The following is a 26,268-nucleotide window of genomic DNA, read 5'->3' as shown; positions in this document are numbered from 1 at the left end:
ATTCAGCTGTTTGAGTTATTATGAAATTATGTTGAATCAACTCAGGACATGATCCAAATGAGCTTTTTCTCTGCTTTCAAAAGTATTAAATACAGTATTATAGTTAGTATTTTATTGTCTGCATAAACACTCATTCTCATTTACTTTGATTTGGTTTTTTTTCGCAAGTCAGAAGAACTCATGTTCTTGAGTGGTCTGAAAATTAAAACTAGAAATTTTATGTTAAATTAACTTGAAATAAATAAAACTTTATATTTACTCACACATTAATGAGAAAGTTGATTCCTAGGGAACTACGGATGTGTATTAGCATTTTTGCCACAATCTTGTTTACATCTTGTATTTTATACCAATATTCATTAACAGGCATTGCTCCTATTAAATAAACAAATTACTAAATGAATAAATTCTAAGAAAATAAATTGCTGCAAAAAATATTTGTCAGTGTAATAACAAATGTTTTTACCTGAAAAAAGTTGATGCATTAGTTTTTCCTCAGTTTTTTTTTTTTTTTTTTTTTTGTTATATGTTTTGTCACCATTACTCAGGACATTAAGTTAAGGAAACTAAATGTTCACCCTAATGATAAACACACAATATGCTTACACTCAGCCTGCATCTTTTTCTCTACTACTATTTTATACCTCCAAACTTTAACACATCAGATGGTGCTGAATCTTCATAAAATACTGCACTTAAAATGTGCTGGTATCTGATGTTTTGTACTTGCTTCAATCAAGTTCCAGCAGTAACCTTTAAAATATTTTAAAGGGACATCAAGCAGGCCCACATCTTGGTCTGAAAGCATATATTTATGCTCTTCAGTAAAACACGACACCTTGGGACATGGATTCTTTCTAGGACCATGGGTCCCATAGCTTCAGTAGTTGCACTCTGAGTCAGTTAGGAGAGCGAGTCACCAGTGGTGGCACCTTTCAAAATTTTCAAGGACTTTCAAGGACTCCCTCAAACTCCTTCATCAACATATAAAACTAACTTGAATATCTGTGAAAGTTTTAAAAGATAGACAAACAAGCTGCATAAATACCCATGAGAATAGTCCTGGGTTAGGATCCGACCCACAGCCCTTTGCTGCATGTCATCCCCTCTCTCTTTCTCCCCAACTTTCCTGTCTCTCTCTCACTGTACCTATAAATAAAGACATTAAAAAAAGATAATTCAAAGTGATTAAATGTACTTCAAGAAATGTGTCCATCCAAGTACAATCCATCCATCTATACATGTTGTACACTTCATTACAGTTTTCTTATTTTGTAAAAACAAAAGACCCTATTGACAGATCTGACTATTTGAGGCTGACTGGCCAAATATTGACTTCAAGTATGAAAGAAAATATCATAAAATCAAATCATTTCCACATTGAACTCATTTTTAATAATGCAGCACTAACTCCAGCTTCAGCCAAGAAGCTATGAGTATGACAGCATGTAATGAAAAGATGTTCGGTATCATTTTTACTCATAACGTAGCTTGTTGTATTAAAATTTTGCTGGATGGGTGAAATCTAATTCCATGGCTGGCATTGTGATCTGGAGCAAAAACCCTGGGACGGAAATATCTCTCTCTCATGATGCCCGGTTTGCTCTGTGTTTATAGGCTAAAGGAGATAAAAAGGGGTGGAAGACCTCAAACTTTTCTTTGCATTAAGTGAATTCCGGCAGCTTTTAGTATGTCACTTCTTTTTTAACGGCCTAGTTTGGAGATTTAATGAGCTGATTAATTAAAAATTAGCAGTTTTGGACAGATCCTGTGTCTTTATTTTGGGTGTGAATTTATTTTACAGCCAGCTTATACTGCTGCTGTGATTCATGTGGTCCTCCCTAATTTAACTAAATAAATCTGTGTTCTGAGTTGGACTCTTTAAAGAGCAACTAAACAGGGATCAGAGGGAATGGTGAATGTGTTGTCTGGCAGATTAAAGCCAAACCTTTAAATACCCTCCATGTAATCTGTGAATAGACAAAAGAAGAACTGTTGTTCATCTTGAGTGACAGGCAGAGAACACAGGGATGGAGCTGTTGTACATTGTGTCACATTTTTTCTTCAATCCCTCAAACTTTTTTGATGAATTCTTTCTGCTCTGAATTATGAGTTCAGACGGTCCAGGGAAAAATGTAATGCAGGCCTGCACTAGTTAAAGAGCAGTAATTGTAACTTGTAATAATAGATAATATACAGTAAATATCCATTATAGTCATAGAAACATGACTGTCTGCAAAATCAGCTCTCACCTCTCTCAGGTGATGCGATTTAAAGTTGTTATAGGATTTTATCTGTCTCAACAGCTCATAAATCCAAACTCATAAAACAGACAATTTTTTTTTTCAAATTTAATAAAAAGTTGACCTCTGCAGAGATAAGGCATTTAAAGAGTGGACCCAAACATGACCTAGTCCTTCAATATCTTTATTATGCTTGACAATATATTATTATTATTATTATATTACTGTTTAAATGTTGAGATGTTCTGTGTCATCATTAGTGTTTAAGTTGTTTTTGTGAAGAGCTCTGCTAGGCTTGAGCCAATATTCTATAATACTGAATATCATATTCCCTGCCATATGTTATTTTTTAATAATCAATCAATTTTGTGCATATATTATATAATAATATATATATATATAATATATGTAATGCATATATTAATATATTTATTATGTTATTACATATTATATAAATAGTATATCTGTATTATATTGTGTTATAGAATTATATAATATGATTAGATATTATTTTTTTAAAAGACACCTGAAACATAAGATACAATAATATATTTATGTATTATAAAACAATACATAAAATACATTCAAATATTACATTTTATATAATTTTATATTTTATAAATAGCTCACAACAGGCAACCAGCTCAACGTCCTCTTCTTTGTCTTATTTTAGTCAGCCAAGCTGTTATTCACATATTTTTCTGAATCTGTTGTCAGAGAATCGAAGCAAGCAGAAAATAGTAGTAGTAATTTAACCGAACTCATAAATATTACCTGTTAACCATAATTTCTTTGCTAATGTGCCAAGATGTTGGTCAAGTTTATTTTATGACAAAATTAATTACAGCTTAATAGGGCCTTTAGAATATGTGATGTAATCACAGACAGAAGTCAAGATCAATATCAGCCAGTCTTATTCTTATAAAACAGTTCACACACACAAACAGTCTTTGTGTGTGTGTGTGTGTGTTTGTGTGTGTGTGTGTGTGTGTGTGCGCGTGTGTGTGTGTTGCATTGAAAGGGATAGTGTGAACAAGCAGCAGCTGATAAATCAACTCACCTGGCACTGCTCTTATGAGCCACCTCCACACCTCTCTCTCTCTCTCTCTCTCTCTCTCTCTCCTGCAGCTATGCCGTCCGTACCCACTGCCACATTAGGGTTTGTCTGTTCCCAGGTGCAGCATAAAATATCATTAACAAGATTTAAAAAAACAGACGAAGATCCCAATTAAAAAAATATATATTTAATATCCTGAGGTGGGACCTAGAATTTCTCTTTTGGGTCCAACATTTTCCCTGGTGGAGACGACAGTGTGTGCCAAACTCGGAGGTTTCTGTGTGTTTGCAGAGGCTGTTCACTGTGTGGTCTATAAATGATGCAGAGGAGACCTGCACCAGGTCCAGAGTTCACGTTGGCCCCTGTCACCATTATCATTATTCCAAATTTAATACCAACTATAATAGATGTACACTGTATCCACTGAGGCTGCAGTTTGCATTTTCATTTCCTCAACCTGGATATATATATAGATTCATTTTTGGCTTGTCGTTCACTTCCCCTCCCTCCATCCCTCCCTCCTTCCCTCCATCCATGAGCTCTTTAAAAATAGACTCTCCTACCTCGTGGCCTTGAAAGTTGACACAGCTATTTGTACTGTCAGAGACATTTGTACTTTGCCTGAAAATTAAATGTTTTAATTATCTCTAGAATTTTTTTTCTTTTTTTGTTCTTTGACTATTTCAAAAGACATACAGAACATTTTAAAGTGAATCATGCAGGCTCTGGCTCACTTTCTTTCTCTTTCTTTTGTTAACTATCATTCATCCAGAAAAATGCAGCTGAGGATGTGAAGATGTGATGGGCTGATTTGCGGTTACACCAGTGCCAGTTTCAGTTCTCTGCTGCTCCTCTGGTCACTCCGACAGCAGGAGATTTCAGAAATGTCTCCATCACAGGCGCTTTTAGCAGTTCCTTATAGAATATAGAATCTTTTAGCTGACCATGTCCCACTAAGTGGAGACTCAAACTTTAGAAAATTTCCTTTAGAAATACAAAATGACAGTGTTTTCCTGTCTCCCTCCTGCTTCCTCCCTCTCTGCCATCTTCCCTTCCTCTCGGCCTCCCTCTGCCTCAGCTTGAACCAAATGGAAATGACAGCATCACTTACACATAAAGTGAAAGTGCAGTGTGAAATGACAGGTGAAGTTTCCATGACATAAGTGGGGCAGATTGTCATATGACTCTGCTTTTAGCTGCAGGACACTTTCAGTGATCTCTATGAAGGCAACATGGCCGACTCCCACTGATGTCTGTCTCTTTCTCTAAGACAGAAATCCTAACTTTTGGCAAATACCTCTTTTGTCTTCACGCTTCTGAGCTTAACCAAGTAGTTTTATTTGCCAAACCTTAACCATAGAAGGTTGCAGGTCAGAGACCATTCATATTGGACTAATAATGATATAATGAGACTAATGATGATAATTGTGGCAGTGGGTGTTGAGCAGGATCGTGGGGGCAGTAGGTGGCTCGCAATCACAGATTTAAACTCTACAGCTTCGGAGGCAGAGATACCTGCATAACGAGACGGGAGGAGAGAGGGATGAGAAATCACAATGGGAAAGAGAGGATGATGAGTAAGGAACTTGCAAAGGATATGAATGCATACAGAAGGAGAGGGAGAGGAGGCAAGAGGAGCTTGGTGCATCATGGAAAGTCGAGGCCTATGGCAGCACAGCTAGAGGGCGTGTTAAGGCAAGCCTGAGCCAGCCCTACCCCACTATAAGCTTTATCAAAAAGGAAAGTTTTAAGCCTGCTCTTAAACATGAAGAGGGTGTCTGCCTCCTAGACCCAAACTGGAGGATGGTTCCACAGGAGAGAAGGCTGATAGCTGAATCCTCTGCCTCCCATTCTACTTTTGGAAATTCTAGCCACAAGTAAGCCTGCATTCTGGGAGTACAGTGCTCTAGTGGTGTAATAGGGTACTTTGAGCTCTTTAAGATACAGTATGATGGTGCCTGACCACTGAGGGCTTTGTAGGTGAGAAGGAGGATTTTAATTTCTATTCTGGATTTTGCAGGGAGCCAGTCCAGAGCTTTCTTGAGGATCTTAGAGAAAAAGTTGGGATGAGGTCAAGGTTGAGGTTGATGGGAGAAAAACAGTCCAAACATAAATCTGGTTTTACAACTGTCTCTAAGGTTTCTATATTCGAAGATAAATTGGTGCCAGTTGAAGTTGAATGAAAAATCATTTTTTTTCTCTAATAGTTGGAATTTATCATTAAAGAAGCTCATGAAGTCAATGCTACTGAGAGCTGTACATACATACATACATGGATCAATAGAGCGATGACTCTGACCAAAGCACTGAAAAGAAACCTTGAGTTTTTTACCCCCCTCTATTAATAATGATGGCATCACAGATGACCTACTATCTTTTTTTTAGAGGGGCAATAGAGTCGAGGGTCATTCACACTGAGCCTGCACCACTATCAACAAATGATCAAATAATTTGGCATTCGGCAAGAAACAAATGAAATATGTTTTCCTTGTTGTAACCCTAACATTTCTGCAAACTGGTTAATACCTTAATAAAAATGATTTCCTCATTATGTTAATTAGTTGTATCTAAACTAATTTTCTACGATACAGGGGTTGAGTCTGACTCACTCTGGCAGCTGTTACCGTGTAAACTACCAGAAGTCTCTTTAATGACATGTTGATGTGCACTTCTGTTTCCTTTCAGCAGCTGATTACTGTTTGCTATAAAGTTGTTCCTAGTTACCAAGTTACCAGTCCAACACGCCATCCTAGCCGCTCATCCTGAACGAATCTCTCATCACTAATGGAAGTTGTGATGGCAGGACAAGCCTTTGTTTTAGGTTACATCTTCATCTCATTTCATGACTCACTCCTTTGTAACAGTTTCTTGTTTTGTCAGAAAATTCATTGCCTCCCTCTTGTATGTACACTGTAAATGCGTTCCTAAATTTCTGGGATTGCTTTTTTTTTTGCTTGTTATTTGATTGCTCTGTCCCCTGCTACCCACAACAACAAAGCACTTGTGCATTTCAGCCAACACATCCTACTCCAAGTATTCCTCAAGACCGCTGACAAAAATAATCTTGCTCGTGACTTGCAATGTGAAATATGAATCATTAGCAGTGCAGTAATGGAAATGCTAATCAGTGTAATTCTGAGTGGAGTAATGTGGAGCATCATTTCTTGAACATTTTTGAGTCTGATCAGTGATGGAGGAGATAAAGTACATGATGGAAGAATGGAGAGATGAATGAAGAAACTGATTTATAATTTATAATTTATAATCACATGTGCTGTTAACTAACTATTTGGCACATACATCATGGAGCAGGAAGCCAGCAGTGAGTCACACAGTAAACACGATGACGGAGACAGTGACTCCATCACCTACTGTACTCCTGTGACCTTTACTAATGCTAATATCTGATTGTCATCTGGGACGCCGGCTGGCTTCTCTCTGCATTAACTTTTCACAGAGCAAGAGTAAAATTGGCCGCTCTCATTAGCTTTTAATAAGGGGTAATGGAGATAGAATACATGTTCGCTGCACTTTCCTGGGCTAACCCTAATCCTTTAAATCCTTTTATCTCGTCGTGGCACTGGTTACATCAGCTGCTACAGCCTTAAACAAGCTCAAAAACCATCAGCGGATGAGGATGTGATGTCTGCACTTTCTTCTTCATCTTCCTTTCATCTTCTCTCTTATGGCCGTTGTCTGAGGAGAAATCACACCCCAACTCCACATGAGAGGCAGTGTTTGGTGTCTGTCCATTTGTGGCAATGACATATAAATCTAATTAATTATCCTATTCTTCATATATCTTTTGCTCTAATGCCTTTATCTCTTCTAAAACGCAGTGATATTAGTTATATAACAGGGCCTACAGTCTCATGCCAGCAGCTACTGATGTTTAGGTGCCAAGATTTATTAGTTGTTATATTTTCATAGTGTTGCAGATTTACCATCAGGGGTGTTGACTCGGGCTGAATGATTTGGACTTTTGTCAGACTCAAATCATGAATCAGATGATTCACAGTCCTCTAAAGACTTTAAAAACCAGTCAAATGTTTGGAATGCCCAAGGGGAAACGGGACCCTCTCCTGATTCCCTACATGTGAGGCATTCAGGGAAACATCTGTAAATTGTATTGTCTGCATGGGAGGCGTTTAGGGAACATTTGTATTGTAGCGTCTGCCAATAGTCTGCATGTGGGAGGGTGGGGGTACTGGGTAGTCTTTGATGCGCTTCTTTGCTTGAGACCCCCCAGAGTGTAGGATTGCCACTGATTATTAACCTGGGTGGGGCTACAGACACAGAGGGCTCCAGATTACATACAAGCAATGATGTTGTCTGTTGTTGCCTCAATACAACAGCTCAGCTTCGCTGTGTGTGGGAAGAGAATACAAAATAGACTCATTGCTGCAGCTCATTTCCTGCTGTATAACTTTATTCGTGGTTATCATTTACTGCTCAATCTGCTGATTTCAAATATTTAATGATGATTTATTAAGCTTGCTGAGTCTGAATTAAGCTTTCTGCGGCTGCTGGGGCTGTCACACGTGTGCCCTCTGTTGACTGACTTTAACATTCAGTCTTCTGTGGTCCACAACATCAGACACATAGAGAGCTTAGCGTGGATAAGGCAGTGGGGCAGAAATAGGCCTGTGGCTCTGTGATGGAAACAGTCAGGAGGCAACAGCCTGCTCAGCAGGAAACACTTGCCTGCTGGCCATGCCGCGCATGTGTGTGTGTGCATGTGTTTGTGTGTGCTGACCAACAATATAACACAAATACGGGTCTTGCACATACACACACACACACACACGTACACAAACACAAAGGGTCTTTGCAGTCTGTTTGATATGCTAACCTCTCTGTTTCATAAAGGGATGAAGCAAAAGAAGCACCAACTGCTGCGCACATTACCACTGGTCTTAAACACCAACTGGGTTCAAACACACAGAGAAAGGCAGAGACGAAGAGAGCATTGAGAGAAACATAAACAACATAACGCTGAGAGAGATGTGCATACATGTAAGTGAGAGAACAAAAGCAAAAGGGAAGACAGTATCTTTGAAACTGTGTTGTAAACATTGCATTTTCCTCACACGCTGCCTGCCAGTGCAATGATGAACAACTGACTCATACAGAAACACACTCAGTGGTGATTAGTGTGTCTTCCTCCTTGGGGGAGAGGAGTTAAGCTCAGTTTCAGTCTGGTTGTTGAAAAATTAAAAATAATTGAATTATCCAGATTTGGTTCCAGTCATTGTCTATATTTGTGCTGCTGGGTTCACTGGTTAGCACCAACAAAGAACCAAAAGGTGAACTCTTTAATGAAGAGGGTCCATACTCCAATCAACCCTCACTATTCCTCTCCATCTACACTTCCTCACATCGCCTCATTGGATCAGGCTTCTGAATTTTGTTCTTGAAGTCAAACTCATCAAGCTGCAGCCCAGTCTCATTTAGGGAGACAAATTGAAAACAAAGGTCTAAAAGACAGCCTTTAAATTAAACCCCTAAATTGAGTGCAAATTTGGAGCTAAGACATGGTAAATAACTTTTTTGTTCACCTAACATAAGATGAAATAAACTACATATAGTGTTTGGATTAACTCCTAAGGAAGCATATCTGATTGGCTTTACACATATCTTTTTTTTGCATATTTCTGCTTGTTGCCTTAGAGCAATATTGTGCTTATGCAGGATATGTACAGTTGTGGAGGCTTGACACTGTACTGTGCAAGAAACTAGCTGCCTCTGTAAAATCAGCTGCTGTTGCAGTTAAAGTTAGTTGCTAATGGTTGCAAAACAACAAGGCCGGTGTCTTTTTTTGATTGTCAACACATCCCATAACCGGAGGCCCGTGACACGCAATACCAAGTCCATTTATGTCTATTGTAGATGTAAATGTTTTTAAAACATGTCATAAATATACAGCTTTATTTTTTGAATAAAGGCTCAGTAATTTCATTACAAAGCTGGGAACTATAGTTTTTAGTCAAAGTTACTCAAACATGAATAAACAGCATTTTCTGGGGACTATTTTCAGTGGTGGAGTTGTTCATGGTAATGAAGGAACATGTCACCAATTTCAACTTTGTTTGTGTTGCATAGTTTTTGGACAGTGACAGAGGTCTACCATATAGCAGGACAGCTCACGCTTCAGGGTTAAACATCATTAACCAGTGTGCAACGTGCAAGTGCAACCACAACAATGGTACTGGTGAGAAACTGGTGCATGGCTTCTCTTTTTGCCTATGTGGTACATGCATTATGATACTATAATATAATGATGTACTGATAAAGAAAGTAACAGATGAAACAGCTTTCTGCTTCACATGGTGGCGTTCTTTATCAACACATCTCATCACGTATTATGTGAAGAAGTTCACTCTGGCAAGCAGCTGCAGCTTTGGATTGTGAAGTTATTTCACTTCTAACACTTGCAGCAGCCAGAAACAGCAACACACAACTCTTTTGTTTTGGGGGAGGTAAAAAGAGACAAATTGATGGTTATTTTCTTTTTCCCCACTCCACTGCAAATTCAAGGAAGTGAATTAAGTTTTTTTTTCCCACACAAACTGTTATTTGTGTATATAAATCAATTCATGCTGGAAATGAGCAATGCCATGTATATGGGTTTGAAAGACTTAGCAACAAAGACCCAGGATGAAAACAAGGTGTGTGTCAATAAATCACTGTAATAATGAAAAATAAGTCTTTATTTTTATTATTTGCTGTGTAAAAAAGATAATCACAAGTTTTTACATATGATTTCTGTTTGATTTTTAGTCACTCTCAGTGCAGAATAGCACAGAATTAGACTTGCTGTGCTTGAAAGACGACAAAAAAATCAGTAACTAATGTCCCCAATAAGCTGCTCAGTTTTGTCAGCTTTTGAATGTTCTGTTTTAGAATTACACCTAAAATCAGGGCTGCGTAAGGGACTAGTGTAATGAATTAACCTATTGCACTCACAGAGGAAGCCATAATGAGTGATGAATTACCTGTTAAAAGAGAAGACAGCAGTAACCGGGCAAAATAAAGTGTCTGCAGAGCAGCAGCTGAATCTACAAGAGACCTTGTCTTTAGAAAGTGAATCAGAAAAAATTGATGCAAGGGAGCCTCCACATTAACCTTTGATAAGAACTATTTGCCATCAGACAGAGGACTGGTTGCTGAAGATGCAATGCAAAGCTAAATCATCAAATGTTTTTGATAGACAGACTGAGAGAGAGAGAGAGAGAGAGAGACTGTGTGTGTGTGTGGGTGTGTGTCTGTACGTGTGAAACTGCATGCACTCTTTTCCATTTTGCCTCCATCCAATTTGAAATCATAAAATAACTGACAGGAAACAGTCTTCACTAAAGTGCCTGGAGTTTTTCACCTCACAAAGGTCACAAAGAACTGCAAAATTTTATTTGCATTGAAACATTTAACAGAGCGATAACATTCAAAGTGGCTGCTCTGAAAAGTTTGTAGCTCCCTTCTTTGCAGAGGACAGAAAATAGACAGACACAGTAGTAACAATGGATTCCAGTGGGAACCTGCAGTCACACCTAAAATCATGTCACAATGTCTCAGAATATACACAGAAACTTCTTAAACCACTTCTCTAGCATAGAGCCCTTCTTTACTATTTGCTCATATTGTCAGTTTGTGCCAAACATGGTAAAATACGCTACCTCTGTGTCATTAAATGCAACTGTAATATATGTGCATATATTGAATTTGCATTTCTGAAATATATGTACATGTAAAATAAAAACATGCATGTAAAAATTATTTATGAAACCTGTTAAAACAATTTCATATGTTGTCATTTATGTCCAGATACAGTTATGTCAACCTGTCCTCCCACCTGAACAACCCTAGATTTGCCTAGCAACAAAACATAACTATGGGTCATTATAACCTACTGCACAGATGACCTATAGGCTCATTTTTTTACAGGAGGGTAGTCTCAAATATGTATGTTTATATATGCTTATATTATAAACATATGTTACATAAATATATATATTAAAAAAAAAATATATATATATATATATATATATATATATATATATATATATATATATATATATATATATATATATATATATATATATCCCAAAGCTCGTCTATATATGTTGATATCATAAACATATAGAATTTGGACAAATGCTGTTTTAATAAACTTGCATATATATATTAAATCTATATTGTTAACATATATGGACACAACATGTTATGTCTCATTAGAAAAAATCATCATATGGATAATTTTTAATTGGATCTTCATATATAGTCAGAGGATGAATATATGTGATAATAATGACATATATGATAACATCACTCTTGATATAAGGACATATATGTGATATATTATATTTCTGTGTAGGTAACATAGTGAGTTTTTAGAGACAGTCATTTGGCAATGAAAGCAGCAAATGATAAATTATAATATAAACAGAAGAAGTGTATGGTACTGTGAAAGGCCCTGCACACCTACGCTCATGTGTTGTCAGTTGCTGCTGATCAGACCTCGGCTCATGAGGTCACCAAACTTCGTGTACCAATAAGGATGACAAAAGTGTGATTTGTCCTGCACTAACAGGTGTGCAATGAGGCAAAGAGGAGAGCGAGGGAGCTGTGAGTCCAGCTCTGTCTGTCCACGCCTACACAGTCATCAGAAAAGATCTAATCAGCCACAGTAATTAAAACCACATTTGTACGCAGGGCTTTTAAATTCGAACCATCCTGACAACTTAAAACCTTTCTGTAATTTACACATTAATAACAGCTGAATTATGTCTAACTGATAAATGGTAGTGTTGAAATGAAAACCGCATGGTATCATAGAACTTAATACTATGTTTTACACCAAGTTTAAGCTTTTAAACTGTCCTCATTTTATCTGAAGACTTTGATGTTAAAAAAAACACATGGAGGATGAAAATGGTGAATGCTAATAAGCATTACACCAAGTTTTAAGGCTAAAGTCTGCAGCTCTGCAAACATCTTTAAACCTGCATGAACTCATGTTTGTGCCACTGTCTATAATATTGATATGTTATATATTATAAACAATCACCAATTTCCACATTCAGCAGACACAGAGCAACATTAGCATTCACCTGGACTGTAGTTGATGAATTTAAGTCCAACATGCACTCTCCTTTTAACTTGCCCACACCATCTCCTGAAAGCAGCATCTGGCTCTTTGGCTGCTAAATGCCCCACTGTGTCCATCATAGGTGCTAACTTTGCCTGACTAGAAGTTTACACTGCGTTTCTACAAACAGCCGCCTGCTGCCTCTTCAAAAGGCAACAACAAGCGTTGCGACTGAACCGAAGCAGTAAAGCTGTGGGCTGTAAAACTGAAACAAATCTGGTAGTGTTTGTGTATTTATAGCTGAAAATGAAAAAAAGCTGGAGGGGTCTATTCTGGTTGAGCTTATTAATAAACCACAATTTGCATTTATGTAATGAATAGATGCTTCCCCCCTACTATTTAAATGTACAATTATTCCATTTAAATGCCTCTTTTGTGCAAGTTTCAGTGGCTCCACATCGTTGTTGTTTTGAGGTTTGTGAGCCAAAGGAGAAAAAAAAAGAAACATAATGCGCCCACACTGAACTGAACACTGACTAAATAGGAGGCATCTAAATTGTGTAAGCGAGGGAGAAAGAGAGACAGAGAGAGAGAGAATGAGAGGTGTGGAAGCTACATTTAGTAGTTCTGATGTATAGATTCCCAGTAGAAGCTGGTGTGAAATGTGGAGACTTGCTTTACCAAGTCCCTTTGACAACAATTAGGGCAGACACACACACACATGCACACATAAATTGTGAATTCACATTTACACCCTGAGTCTCCTGCTGTGTGTGTCTGTGTGTGTGTGTCTGTGTGTGTGCGGCTATGTGTGTGTGCCCAAGAGAGAGAGAGCGAGGGAAAGAAATGGGGAGAAAAGAACTTGGAGGTGCACAGAGACAATAAAACATCAAAAAGAGCTTTCCGTCAAAGAAGATTACGTTAGATGCAACACTGATGGGATGGAAATCTGGGCAACGTTTTCCTCTTTTTTCATCATCAAAAGATTATGTTTTCTGAATAAAACACTCCTTGCTCCACCCCGGCCTCCACCAACACCCCCCTCCCCCCTGCTCACATACAACTTATTCAGCACAGTGTACTTCCCACCATATGGCCTCTCTGCATCTTCCTCTGACACAAACATACAGAATCCGGGAGCTGATGAGTTCAAGGAATCTGATGTGAGCTGGGATTTGATGAGAGTAGCTCAGATTCACGTGGAATCAGACTTCTCTGCTGCAGTGAATGGGATTTTATTCACTCACAGCGGGACACATGAAAACATCTAGAAATTGGAGTATGTGTATGTGTGTCATCTTTTTTTTTTACAGAGTTTTGCTAAAAGTAGATTTTTCAAACCATAAAGAGGTTAGTTTAAACAGATTTTCACTGGTATCTCTGTCCATACAACACATAATAGTTGTTGTGTTTTCTGCTGGAAGAAGATAAATTTCCCTACAGTTTAAAGCAATGAGGTTCTCTTATGACATAGATAGCTCTGGGCCTGTGTTTATCAAGCACCTCCGAGTTGGAAATCACTCTGGCCACACTAATGAAAACATTTCATCAACTTTATTAACTTAGGAAAGCACTACTATCTCTGCTGATATTAAGGAGAGCTCCAGAGGTGTTCTAACCTGCTGGAGTTGCCAGGAGCTGGCACTGAGCCAGAGGTATCTAGAGGAGAAGAGAGATTTTTTTGGAATGCTTAATGAAAATAATGAAATGAATGAAAGCTAATCTCTGCCAAAAAAAAGAATATCCTTTTTTTTTTTTTTTTTCTCCGCAGGATACATGAGACAACATGTTGTGTCTCTGCAGAGACCATCATCACAGAGATATACATAACTGGAACAAGCAAAAATGCACCTGTGCTACAGTTTGAGCTGGCACGAGTCAGACTTGGATCATAAAGACAATGCACACACCACAAGGGTTCTGAGTGAGAGCAGACTAAAACTTGAAAACTGAACACAGTCACATCTCCCTGGCTGGATGTCAGCTGCATAATGAATCATTTATAAGGGAGAGTATCCAACAACTTCTAGGTTCCACATTTGTAAAGGATGACAGAGAGGCTAAGAACCTGACAGCAACAGGATGAACATTACATCTATATATATAACATTGCATAGATATATATAATCTGTTGATATTAAACACCGCCGCTGTGCACTCACAACAGTGACGTGTTGACGTAAGTGTTGCCTGCCTGTCGGCAGTTTTTTGCTCACTTGACCTAAAAATAAACGTTGTACCTTCCTGTGTGTGCCCCCTATGTCATGCCACATGGAAATTAGGTGTCTGTTGATGTGTCGTCCTTCCTTGGTCACTGTTTTCAAAAGTTTGAAAATACGTCAGTGGTTCCTCCCCTTCCGCTACGTAGCCAAGATGGTGACCGTTGAGGGTGAGAAGTGTCCATGCAGGAACTTGTAGCTTGTCAGTGTGACCGCACTTGGTCAATCAAAACAGCAAGTGTGAGTTTGGAAGCACGCGAATAAGTCTGCAGGCTGTTGAATATGCCCGTTACTATCCACCTCTCCATTGGTCCACCTTTCACATTATTTTTTGTTTTATCTTAATTCTCATTTTCTGGTTTGATGAAGCTGAGGACAATTTTTTTAGACCACATCAGTATCAGGATCAGACATCATGGATGTTCAGGACAAAAACTCTTGAATTGTTTCAAGTTTGAAAGTGCTCAGAAAAACCAGATAGTGGTTAAATGTTGGCAGCACAGAAGCAGCAGGCAGCGCCGTATAGTTGCAGCTAATTGGGTTAATAAGGAACCTGCTGATTAGGGATTGGCACCATGCAGTGAACATAAGGATTTGGGAAGGTAGCCTGAACCAGAGCAGAGTTCCCTTATGAATTTTAAATTGAAGGAAGTGAGAAAATATGTAGATGGATGGGAGCCAAGAGGCAGAGCTGAGGTGGTGTAATGACTCTTCCTGATTTAACTCTTGCTAAGAAACATTTATCTGATTGATCAATTTCAACCTCTTGCCGGTGGATATAACAGTATTTTGGAATCTGACAGGAAAGCGACACTCCATCAGTAATTTATGAAACGATATGTTGCCTGGCTCATGCATTAAAATCACTGGCATGCAATGTGGCTTAAGTAAATGCTATTACTACCACTGCCCAGTAATACAAATCACTGAGCTATGTTTATTCTGTGTGAGATAAAGTTGTTGAGGTGCTGAAATGATCAATCACAAGACTTCCAGTGTTGAGGAAGAAAGTTAAAAAAATAGAGCCAGATGAGGGGAACAGGCATCAGTGTGCTTGTACATTGCACAGTTCATTTCAAGACAATAAAGAGCTGCACAAGACAGGAGAGATCAGGGAGGCCATCTGATAAAGCCAGCTTTGATGGCGGGCTCCTCACCTCAGCTTCGAGTGTGGCCATTTGTAACAGGCAGAAACCCTTTTACCAGATGTTGTGTGATAGAGATGGCAGTTCAGGACCAATTGGTATCAGTTCCTGATCGGTCAGAACTCTTTCACCAATAAGCTCCTGCAGCAGTCAGTATTGCTGTCTGTATTTGAACATTGTAACATTTGCAACAATTGTCATTCTTTTAAAGGAGCTATTTGTAAGTTTTGCCATTGCTACATAGCCAATGTTAGGATTTACTCACCAGTCAAGAGGAAATGTTGCGAGCTTAGCATCAAACTTTATTCCTTTACTCACCAAGAGCTATCCCCAGCTGTGGAAAGCAATCCCTTTGTTTGACATCTGTTTCTATCACTTCTTTTCCTGGACTGAAGTTAGCGCACTAACCAGCTAGCCCCAGCCCAGTTGGACTGTCTCATCACTGTAGCATCTAGTCTGCCCTGAAGAAGTGCTGCTCAGAGGGTGCACTAGTGTAATCTGGCAAGACTGGTAAAGTAAACAGCTGTTAATGCTAATGCTAGCTATGTAGCAATAGCAAAACACACAAATAGCTCCTTTGACTCCTTTTTGCAGATTCTACACCTCTCTATTTAATGTTTAATAACTTCTCAAATAAAACAGAATCATGGTTCATAGTTGAAACTTAAGAAGACACTTGTGCCATTGAAAAATATGAATATAAATTACTGAGTCCATTGAGCTCCATGAAAATATGGGACATTAAATAGAGTTTTCTTGTACAGTAACTAAAACATGGATATCTATGAAATGTATAAAAAAAATATATATATTCCTCCTTCGCACACTTTCTGTTCATAACTAGCCCACATTTCAGGTTGATATGAAAAACTGAGGTTTTATAAACTGGTAAAATATTAGTAACTAGTATCCGTGTACCTATGCATCCTTTTGTGTGCAAAACCTATCCTACTGTTCACTCTGCTTACCACTAATACTTCTACTGTTAAAATTTGCTCCAGAGAGCAGGCTTACTGTAGCACAGCAAATGACCACACAGAGCTAATGCTGTGTGTATGACATCTGCTGTGTGTAACGCAGGTCACACTGTCAACCTAATGGCGCAGTATGCATAGTAGCAGCGTTTTGGATTTTCTGAGCAAAACAGCTACTGCCTTGCCAGCACTGCAGCCAGTCCACTCCCCTCTTGGCTTAAGACGGCAAACAGCTGTTTCCCAGGAAAATACAACAAGTTGACCTCACGTCAGAGTCAAACTCCTATCCTAATGATACCCATCCCTATTTACAACTGCATCCCCATCCCTAGTGTACAGGCTGCCAAAATGTTCAGTGCCTAATTAGGCAGCTGAAGGCATCTGATCAACTTAAACTAACATTTTAATACATTAAAAGTGCACTTACTGATGGAGCAGAACTATAAGTAGCTCCTCATCACTGCTCTAAGAACCCACTCCGAGTTTTTTGAGCTGCCCATCTGAGAAAGCCAATGTTGATCTAGTTCCAGGAACAGTCAAGATCGACTATCTGTTCTGTGTGCTGCTTCTTAGTTGGAGGTGGAGGATGAGTACATGGTGTGTCTGTACACATCATTACCACTAAATTTATCTTTTTAGCTGGTCAGTTGCCAGTTTCAGTTTGGCTGCCTGTCATCCAACTCTTATTTTTGTCTGTAATCCAGAAACATTTTGCTAATTTTCTTCACTCACACACATTTTGGAAAACCTACAGTACATATTTGAGTGTAATGAGTCTGCTACAGCCTTTAACAAGTATATATATATATATATATATATATATATATATATATATATATATATATATATATATATATATATATATATAAAATACAGTGTTAGACTGTTAAGCTGAGCAAAGTTATACTTTCCTTTTTGTCCTTTTTATGAGAAAAAAAAAGTCGCAGTCTTTAGTAACATGGCCTTGTGATCTTTGTAAGCACTGGCAACTGTACTCTAAAACCCCCCAGACAAACCCCAGTAGGGTATTTCACATTGTTGCCATGCACGTTGACATCTGATGTTATTTTAGCAGCATTATACAAGCGGGTTGACAGCTTTTTGCTCCCTGCTGTATCCTGCGGCAGGATGACTCATGATCTGCAAAATATATCAAGACATGATTCCACTGACATCAGTTTTTACACTCTTTATCTTAAATGTTGTTGCAAGTTGAAGCAAATATGCCACAGAAGACAAGTTATGATACTGATTTTTACACACTTAGTCAAGAATGCATCACAAGCTTGGGTCAGGAAGGTGTCTTCAACGCTGTAACTTATCCTGTAGCTTAAGCTACACTGGAAATAAGCACAGTGTCTGCTTTCACTGTCCAGAAATACTGAGTTTTCTAACCAGTTCACTATCATGTATGACCTTAACTTAGTGCTGAGATCATGATTTTGATGTATTATGTTTGCTTTGTTCGGGATTACCCTTTGCCACCATGATCAACTGACTCTCTGGGTGCAATGAATTCTCTGGTGGAGACAGCAGAAGCCAAATGGCTTATTTAGCAAATGTGAAACAGCATACAAAAGAGTTTCCAAACAGCAAAACAAGAGAGCAGCTGAAGAGCTGAATGTGTGTCCAAATATTACCAGGGAAAAAGAGGGAGAGAGTGGGAGATGGAAGAGCCAGGGAGGGGAGCAATGAAAAGACAGAGAGGAAGCAAATTAAGAAGAAAAAGGAAAAACGGGTGTGAACAAGATGAAATGGAACGGCTGAAGAAAAGAGGAGGGCAGTGCTGTTTCTGGAAATGGGTAGAGAAAGGAGGAAGTGTGTGTGTCTATCTGTGTGTGTGTGTGTGTGTGTGTGTGTGTGTGTGTGTGTGTGTGTGTGCATGTGTGTCTGTGTGCTCATTTCTTTTCCCTTCAGTGTGAGAGCGGAAGACAAATTGACCATATGGATAAGAGCAGACGGTGGCCAGGTTGTGCTAAGAACCAGTTAGTTCTACCACATTGTGTTGTTTGGCAGTAAGCCTAATGTTTAGCACACTGGGAACTGGCAAACCAGTGGAAACAAGCAAACTACCACAATGTCAGACTATTCAAGGCTTCTAGGACGCTGCAAGGTGCATTCTGGCACAGTTTGTGTCCGCTAGAACTGCAGCGCCCTGGCTTCATGCACATGGATAATGATAATGTAATTCTATGTGCAATGTAGATATGCCAAAACAAACATGCCGTAGATACTTTAAAATCTAATTAGTGTTGGTTCGACGTTATCCAATGGGCTCCATTTGAATATTCATACATTTAAATAAAACTAAAAATGCACTAGACTGTATCCTGAAACTGACTATATCATTTGCTCACAATGCATGAAATCTAAATATTAAACTATACAAATATATATACAAGTTACCAATGTACTTGATTAACCAGGTAACATTCCATCATCAGTATTTCACCAGGTCTCTTGGTCTTTAAATTAAGGCTGTCAAAATTAACGCGTTATTAACGCGTTAACGCAACATGCCTTTAACGGGATTAATTTTTTTAACGTGATCAACGCTTGTGACATTTGAACCTCGGGCCACTCCGTAGCTCGGGAAATCAGGAAGCAATGCACCGAGGTCGATGCTGTCGTGAGCAGTAATGGATAAAGAAGATATTTTGAATGGCAAGTTCAGCTTCAAAGTCTTGCCAGATGGCTCTCTTGACAGGACAAAAGTAATTTGTATTTATTGTCGCGGTGAATGTACGTACCACCGGAGTACGTCTAGTCTCAAATACCACCTGTCGGCCAAGCACACAGCAGATGCAGAGAGCCCGGCGCCCCCTCCTCGCATGAAGCAAACCATATTTATTTCAGCATCTTGTTTTACAATGCAGTTTGCACATGTTAGTTACTTGAACTGAGATTATTTCTCATTGTAATAATAAATAAACATGATTTTTTTGCATAAACCAAGCATTTGTCTATTCTCATGTTGAAAAGAGTATTACAATCAGTTTAAGGTACATTTAGAACAGATTAAAAATATGCGATTAATCATGATTAACTATGATCACTCATGCGATTAATCGCGATTAAATATTTTAATTGATTGACAGCCCTACTTTAAATATTTGGGTAGGATGTGACAATATCAGTGCTCGGAATTGTTGTGTTTTCTCTGTGCTTCAGACTAAACTACACACATGCAATGTAATGTGTCTTTCCAGCTTCAGTGTCACAAACTAGCTTGAGGATGAGCAAAGTCACTCTTGTGAAACTAACATGTAACGCCTATTTAGCTAAACGGTAACTGCACTAATCAATATTTTCGGATGAATAATGAATCAGATGAGTGAGACGCTCCTCTCTGAATTATTCCCCTCAGCACAATGGAGCTTTCCATTGTCTTTCAACTCATTGTTTTTTCAGTCCTGGTTTAGCCTCAAGTGTAATAAATCTCATTTTCAGCCACAGCAGGCAGCTGCTTTCAGCACCACCTGCCCAGCTTCGAATGGCACACAGACGAATTTAGCAAGAAGCTGGTGAATTGAGGGGAGCATTTAAAGAAGTTTTAAAGACCCTAATATTTACTTGAACAGCTGGTGGAGACCAAAATAGAGTTGAATATAGGCTGACCAGAAACACAACTCCATGTCTTCTGGATGTGTCAACTGTCTGCTAGCACTTTGCCAAAAACCTCATAAGGATAATATGTAAGTGTTGTGTTTACAGTTTGTTCCACTGCCCCGGGGTGTGTTGGATGGTTGTAACATAGCAGTAAGTGTAGTTCCAAATGGCTAACATGGCTGACATGCTGGCAACACAAATGCCTCTTTACATGGGGCTGTTTCTAGTAAGAGAGAGAGAGACTTTATCACTGCCTCTGGTACCAAACAGCTTATTATAAGGAACAATGAAAGCACAGCAAGGAATTTAGGCCTGTTTGTAGTTTCACAACAAATTTGTTCCATTATTCATTTGTCATTGCATGGGAAATTGCTCTGGGAGGGTGTTGATGAGATGAGAGAGAGGCTGCTGAATGAACTGACTGCAGGTGCACTCCAGCAGCCGGTCATTGTGGATCACCGATCTGACACCAAGTCCACACACAGTAGTAATTACACACAGGCACACAAAACAACACATGAAAGCAGCCCAGGAGCCGTGATGAGTAAAAGAACAGGGGACCTTACACATGTCCTGACCAATTGTGTGACAGGTAATACTGACAATTTAAGAATGATAATTTTTTTTTTTATCATTGATCCATTTAAAACCACCACCACCACCACCAGCACCACCACCAACAACAACTTGGGACTGAGACCCCATCTGGCTCCTTCTTAATTTGAACACTAATTAATTCAGACTATACATTTACATCACATTTTGTTTTTTCTTCTTTAAAGTACAGCTGAAGATCTACTGGTCTCACACTAAACCTGGCTGCAGTGAGCACTGTGTCAAATTGGAAGTAATATCAGAGTGGTTACCTCTTATTAGAAGGGCGCTGTATTTGTCAGTGCTGCCTGCATCAGGTTCTAATAACTGTCATATTGCTGAGGTCCTTGGCAGCTCAGGGACAGCAGACAATCTTCACCTCATACTAGTGCACCAGAATTGGATTGTAATTGGTCCTCGTGCACACATGTGTGCACATGTCTGCATGCAGTATGTGAATGTGCCGACGAAATGGCATCACACCGGGACACACACTCGACAGCTCATGGCAATAATAGGTGTCACTGGATCTGTGTATAAACACGTACTGATTCAATTATTTCATCCCAGCTGGAAAAAAAAACCATCCACAAACTCATTCTTCTTTTTGATTCTGCAGATTTTCTGAGGGGGGAAACCTCCAGGGCAATACAGTGAGAAATGGAATAACCATTGTATTGTTGGATGCTCATTCTCTCTCTTTTAATTTAGCAAGAGTCAATTTGAATTAGATCTCCGAAGTTCAGTCTGTATTCAGTAAGAGGCGGGTGGGTGGGAGTCAGTGGTGGTGAAAGTCAGAATATTGGCAGGGGGAGATAGAATGATCCACTGGTATTTCTAACAATACCCAATCTCATTTGGTTGAAATTGTACATATTATAAAATAAGAAAAATGGACATCTCTCTGTTTTGCTTTTGTCCCCAGGCCGAATTATTTCATTTTCTGATAAAGCAATTTAAGTTTGTCTGACAGGGTATTTTTAAGTGGCGCAGTGGTAGAGGAGAGACAAGGAGAAATGGGAGCATAGAAAGTGGACTATTAACGATGGACCAGAGAAAGAGTGGCACAAATACAGAGGAAATAGAAAAGAGAGGGATAGAAATTAATACATTTCTGTACTTGGTACAGTATTTGGATATGAACAATGTGCTTAAAACAATCACTGGAACTCAGACACACCTTTAAAGGTCCCATATTGTAGAAAGTGAGATTTCCATGTTTGTTTTGATTATAAAGCAGGTTTAGTTTCTACTTTAATACTGTCAAAGTATCAAAGTGCTCAGTCCACCAAGAAATGCACACAGAATGTATTTAGAAACTGAGCCTCAAAACAAGCTGTCAGGACTTCTGTAACTTTGTGATGTCACAACAAAGCAGTCACTGGCCCAAGCCCCACCCACTTGAACCCATCATCCAACCTTTAAGGTTTTGGTTTCTCTGCTTGTTTACCTGAAATCTGCTATATTTATATTATTTAATCAGAAAAAAGGGAGCCAATCAGAGGAGAGGCTCAGAGCTTCTGCTTAAAACTGCTTCTGCTCTTCTCCCTGTACACCAACACCTGCACCTCCAGCCATCAGTCTGTCAAGCTCCTGAAGTTTGCAGACGACACCACCCTCATTGGACTCATCTCTGATGGCGATGAGTCTGCCTACAGGTGGGAGACTGACCGTCTGGTGACCTGGTGCAGGCAGAACAACCTAGAGCTAAACGCTCTGAAGACAGTGGAAATGATAGTGGACTTCAGGAAGAGCCCAGCCCCACCCACCCCCATCACCCTGTGCAACTCCCCCGTGGCTACCGTGGAGCATTTCCGCTTCTTGGGTACCACCATCACAGAGGATCTCAAATGGGAGCTGAACATCAGCTCCCTCATCAAAAAAGCTCAGCAGAGGATGTATTTCCTGAGGCAGTTGAAGAAGTTCAACCTGCCAAGGACTATGATGGTGAACTTCTACACCTCCATCATTGAGTCCATCCTCACCTCCTCCATCACCATCTGGTACGCTGCTGCCATGGAGAGGGACAATAACAGACTGCAGCGTATCATCCACTCTGCGGAGAAGGTGATTGGCTGCAATCTTCCATCCCTCCAGGACCTGTATGCCTCAAGGACTCTGAGGCGTGCAAGGAAGATTGTAGTTGACTCCTCCCACCCTGGACACAAACTTTTTGTGACACTCCCTGCCCTCTGGCAGGAGGCTGACATATTTGAGGCTGCGGTCCTTCAGGACCAAAACCTCTCGCCACAAAAATAGCTTCTTCCCATCTGCTATTAGCCTTATCAACAAGGCTAGAGAGCCCCACTGTTGCTGGCAATAAAACTGATTCTGATTCTGATTCTTAAAACCACATATATGTCTTATGGACTTCAGAACTTTAAATAAAACACAGCAAAAGTGTCAGATGGGAGACCTTTAGGTTGGAGTTGACTACACCATCATCTACCTGCTTGAACGAGCCCTTCCTCACCTGGACAAAGCAGGTAGCCCTGTGAGAATTATGTTATTTGATTTCTCTCAGGCCTTTAACACAATCCAACCTGTCCTGCAGAGAGAGGAGCTCCAGATGATGGAGGTAGAGGCCTCCACAACCTCCTGGATTACTGACTACATGTCAGATATACTGTACAGTAGGATGTATGACTGTATGGGTGGTTAGAAACACAGGGGCAGCACAGATGACTGTTGTCTCACCTGTCCTCTTCACCTTGTACACCTCTGACTTTCAGTACAACTCTGAGTCCTTTGCTCTGCAGAAGTACTCAGATGACACTGCAGTTGTGGGGTGTGTCAGCAGAGAGGAGGCAGAGTAGAGACACCTGATCAAGTGGCTGCTGCAACACTGCAACAGTCACTGCCCCTGTCTGCGTCTGTCTTTACAGAAACAGTCAGCCGGGTTTGAGGATTGTCGCACATTTAGAAATCATAGGGAAAAAAGCTGCTTCTTATAAACTAAAATGTTGGTTTATAATCATGAGATTCAGATTTAAAGTTTACCACCAAAAGAATCTGTCCAAAATAAACAGACAGCATGACTCAGTGAAAACTAAAATGTAATGTTCATCCTCTATAACTTTAAATCACTTTTCACCAGATTAGCTGTGCAGTGCAGCTTGACTGATGCTCGACAGGTGGTATTTTTATGTCATGGTCCAGTGCTGAAGCCTGCCCACATGCACAGCTTGACAATATAGAGAAGAAACTCTCCAAATATAAAGAAAAAGCATCTCAGCGGGGCATGCAAATTGAACAAGAAAGCTTTTCAGGGTTGCTTTTTTCTCAAATGACATTTTAATCAAACTTTATTTCTATCCTGACATCCTCCCATTTCATGCACAACTTCTCTCTTAAATTTTGCAACATGACCCAGTGAGTTATTATGGTCAGTTTTTATTGATATTTTTCTCAATTTTTAATCATTGACACATGATTTGATCTGGACCTCCCACAGAGAGCAGAAAGTCATGTCTGGGTCAGCCTCTGTTCCTCTACCTTCTCTAACAATCTCTCATTTGTCATTTCTTTGATCAGTCTGTCTGGGAAAAAAAATGAAGCTTTTTCCTAGGGTTTACTTTCAATATTGTAAAACAAATTGGCTCCACTACAGTGCTCTGCTCAGCTATAGGAAATTGAAATCTTTGTGATTTTTAACATTTACTTTGTGAGTGCAGAAAAAAAACAAACAAAAAAAACCTACAGCTGCAGCTCAGTGCAGAAGTCTGGGTACTGTCGTCAGTAACTTGGTTTCATCCATATTCATAAAAGTCACACTGTACTCTCAGCTGTATACAGACTTTTTCAGTGTGTTGTCCTCGCTGTACAATGTCCCCACTAAGGCCTGAGCCTTGATTAAAATATAATGTTATTTTGTATATGTTATAAGCACTTAAACCTACACACATGCATAAGGAGCATCAGTAGAAATAAAAATAAATCAACACAGATAATAGAGCGGCATCTCCTGCAGGGAGTGAAAAATGAAGCAGCCTGAGAGACACAAAGACAGTGATGAGCAGCAGCCAGAGAGAAGAGCTGAGAGCTGGTTGTCAAATACATCCCACAGTATTTAACCAGTTCATTGTAAATGCTATAGCAGCACAAAAGACCCACGTGGGAAAAGGAAACTGGTGCTAATTGCCCATGTGTTTCCTCTAAGACGTTTCATTAAAGATGTGCATGTTCTTGTGCCTCGCAATCTATACAGCCGTACTGCAGTGCATTCATTTTATCACCAGACCTTAAAGAAGTTTGCAAACTTTCTCACTGTGTGATCTGGGGATACCTATGCACATCAATAAATAATCTCCTCCTTTTCAGTAAGAGTTATGAATAATGCAGTTACAAAATGTATTACTGGGAAGTCAAAGCAGTACCACACAGAGACAGACAGAGCATATCTCAGCAAATTAACACCACAGGGCACCTTCTACGTCAAAGACACCTGAGAAATTGAATCTCAGTTTCTTTCAGAACAATTATTCAGCCTGAGAAACAATCACATTGATGCCGTCTCATTTGAAATGAATTCATTTTAATGCAGAAAGGGGGAAGTCATGGGGAAGTGATAGACCTTGTCTATCTTTCGGGGACTAGAAGAGTGGATACAAATATTAATAAACCCAAAACCTAGTTTTTTTTTTTTTTTCAAGTTTTGAGGGGAAATAGGACACATCAGCCCCCTGTCTCACACACACACACACATGCAAAAAAAGGAGGGGGAGGGAGGGGGGGTTGGCTACACCACGGTTCTCAAAATAGCTAAGAGAAATTTAACGGGAAAAGTGAGACGTTCAGCTCCTTCATTTCTCCAGCATGATTCTAATACAGGCAGGCAGGTAGGCTGGTGAGCAAATTCAGAGCACGTCATGCATCCTCTCAGTCGACTTGTTTTTTTTGTTTTTTTATTAAGTGCAAAATGTGTTCAGAGAGCCGTTCTTAAAGAAACACGGAAATGGGCTTGATGCTGTTGAATCAGTCACATGTCGAGCCTGTATCGTTTCAATATGAATCTGCAAATGAAGCCAGGGAGGGATCTAAATGTAAAAGGTTTGTCACACTGCTGCTCTCGTTCTGTTCAAATTGCCTTTTTCAGCCAAGATAAGAAAGATGCTGTTCTTGCACTCAGATGCTTGAGAGAAATTGGTTATAGTTCTACTGGTTTATATTGTAAGTGGACGAGTATTCCTGTATGTAACATGTAAGTATTCTGGACATGCCTTTCCGTGCCCAACATGTTCCCCTGGATACAGGAGAATTATACATGAGAATGTGCACCCTGCTTGCACGCTGTGTAAGAATAGCAACAATTCACATTTGCACATGAATCTGGACTTGCTTGT

At 39.5% G+C, this 26,268-nt stretch overlaps 1 protein-coding gene across 1 annotated transcript in view; it reads left to right on the top strand.

Moving 5' to 3' along the window:
* The window catches only part of brinp2 (bone morphogenetic protein/retinoic acid inducible neural-specific 2), a 235,365-nt gene that overhangs the window by 101,540 nt on the left and 107,557 nt on the right, over positions 1-26,268 (top strand). The gene's annotated exons all lie outside the window — the stretch shown is intronic.

This window comes from Trachinotus anak, unplaced genomic scaffold, assembly GCF_046630095.1.
Source record: "Trachinotus anak isolate AG129_WGS33_773 ecotype Australia unplaced genomic scaffold, CSIRO_AGI_Tana_v1 ptg000012l, whole genome shotgun sequence".
In the NCBI taxonomy this organism is placed as follows: domain Eukaryota; kingdom Metazoa; phylum Chordata; class Actinopteri; order Carangiformes; family Carangidae; genus Trachinotus; species Trachinotus anak.
This window is presented reverse-complemented; position numbering and strand designations above follow the sequence as displayed.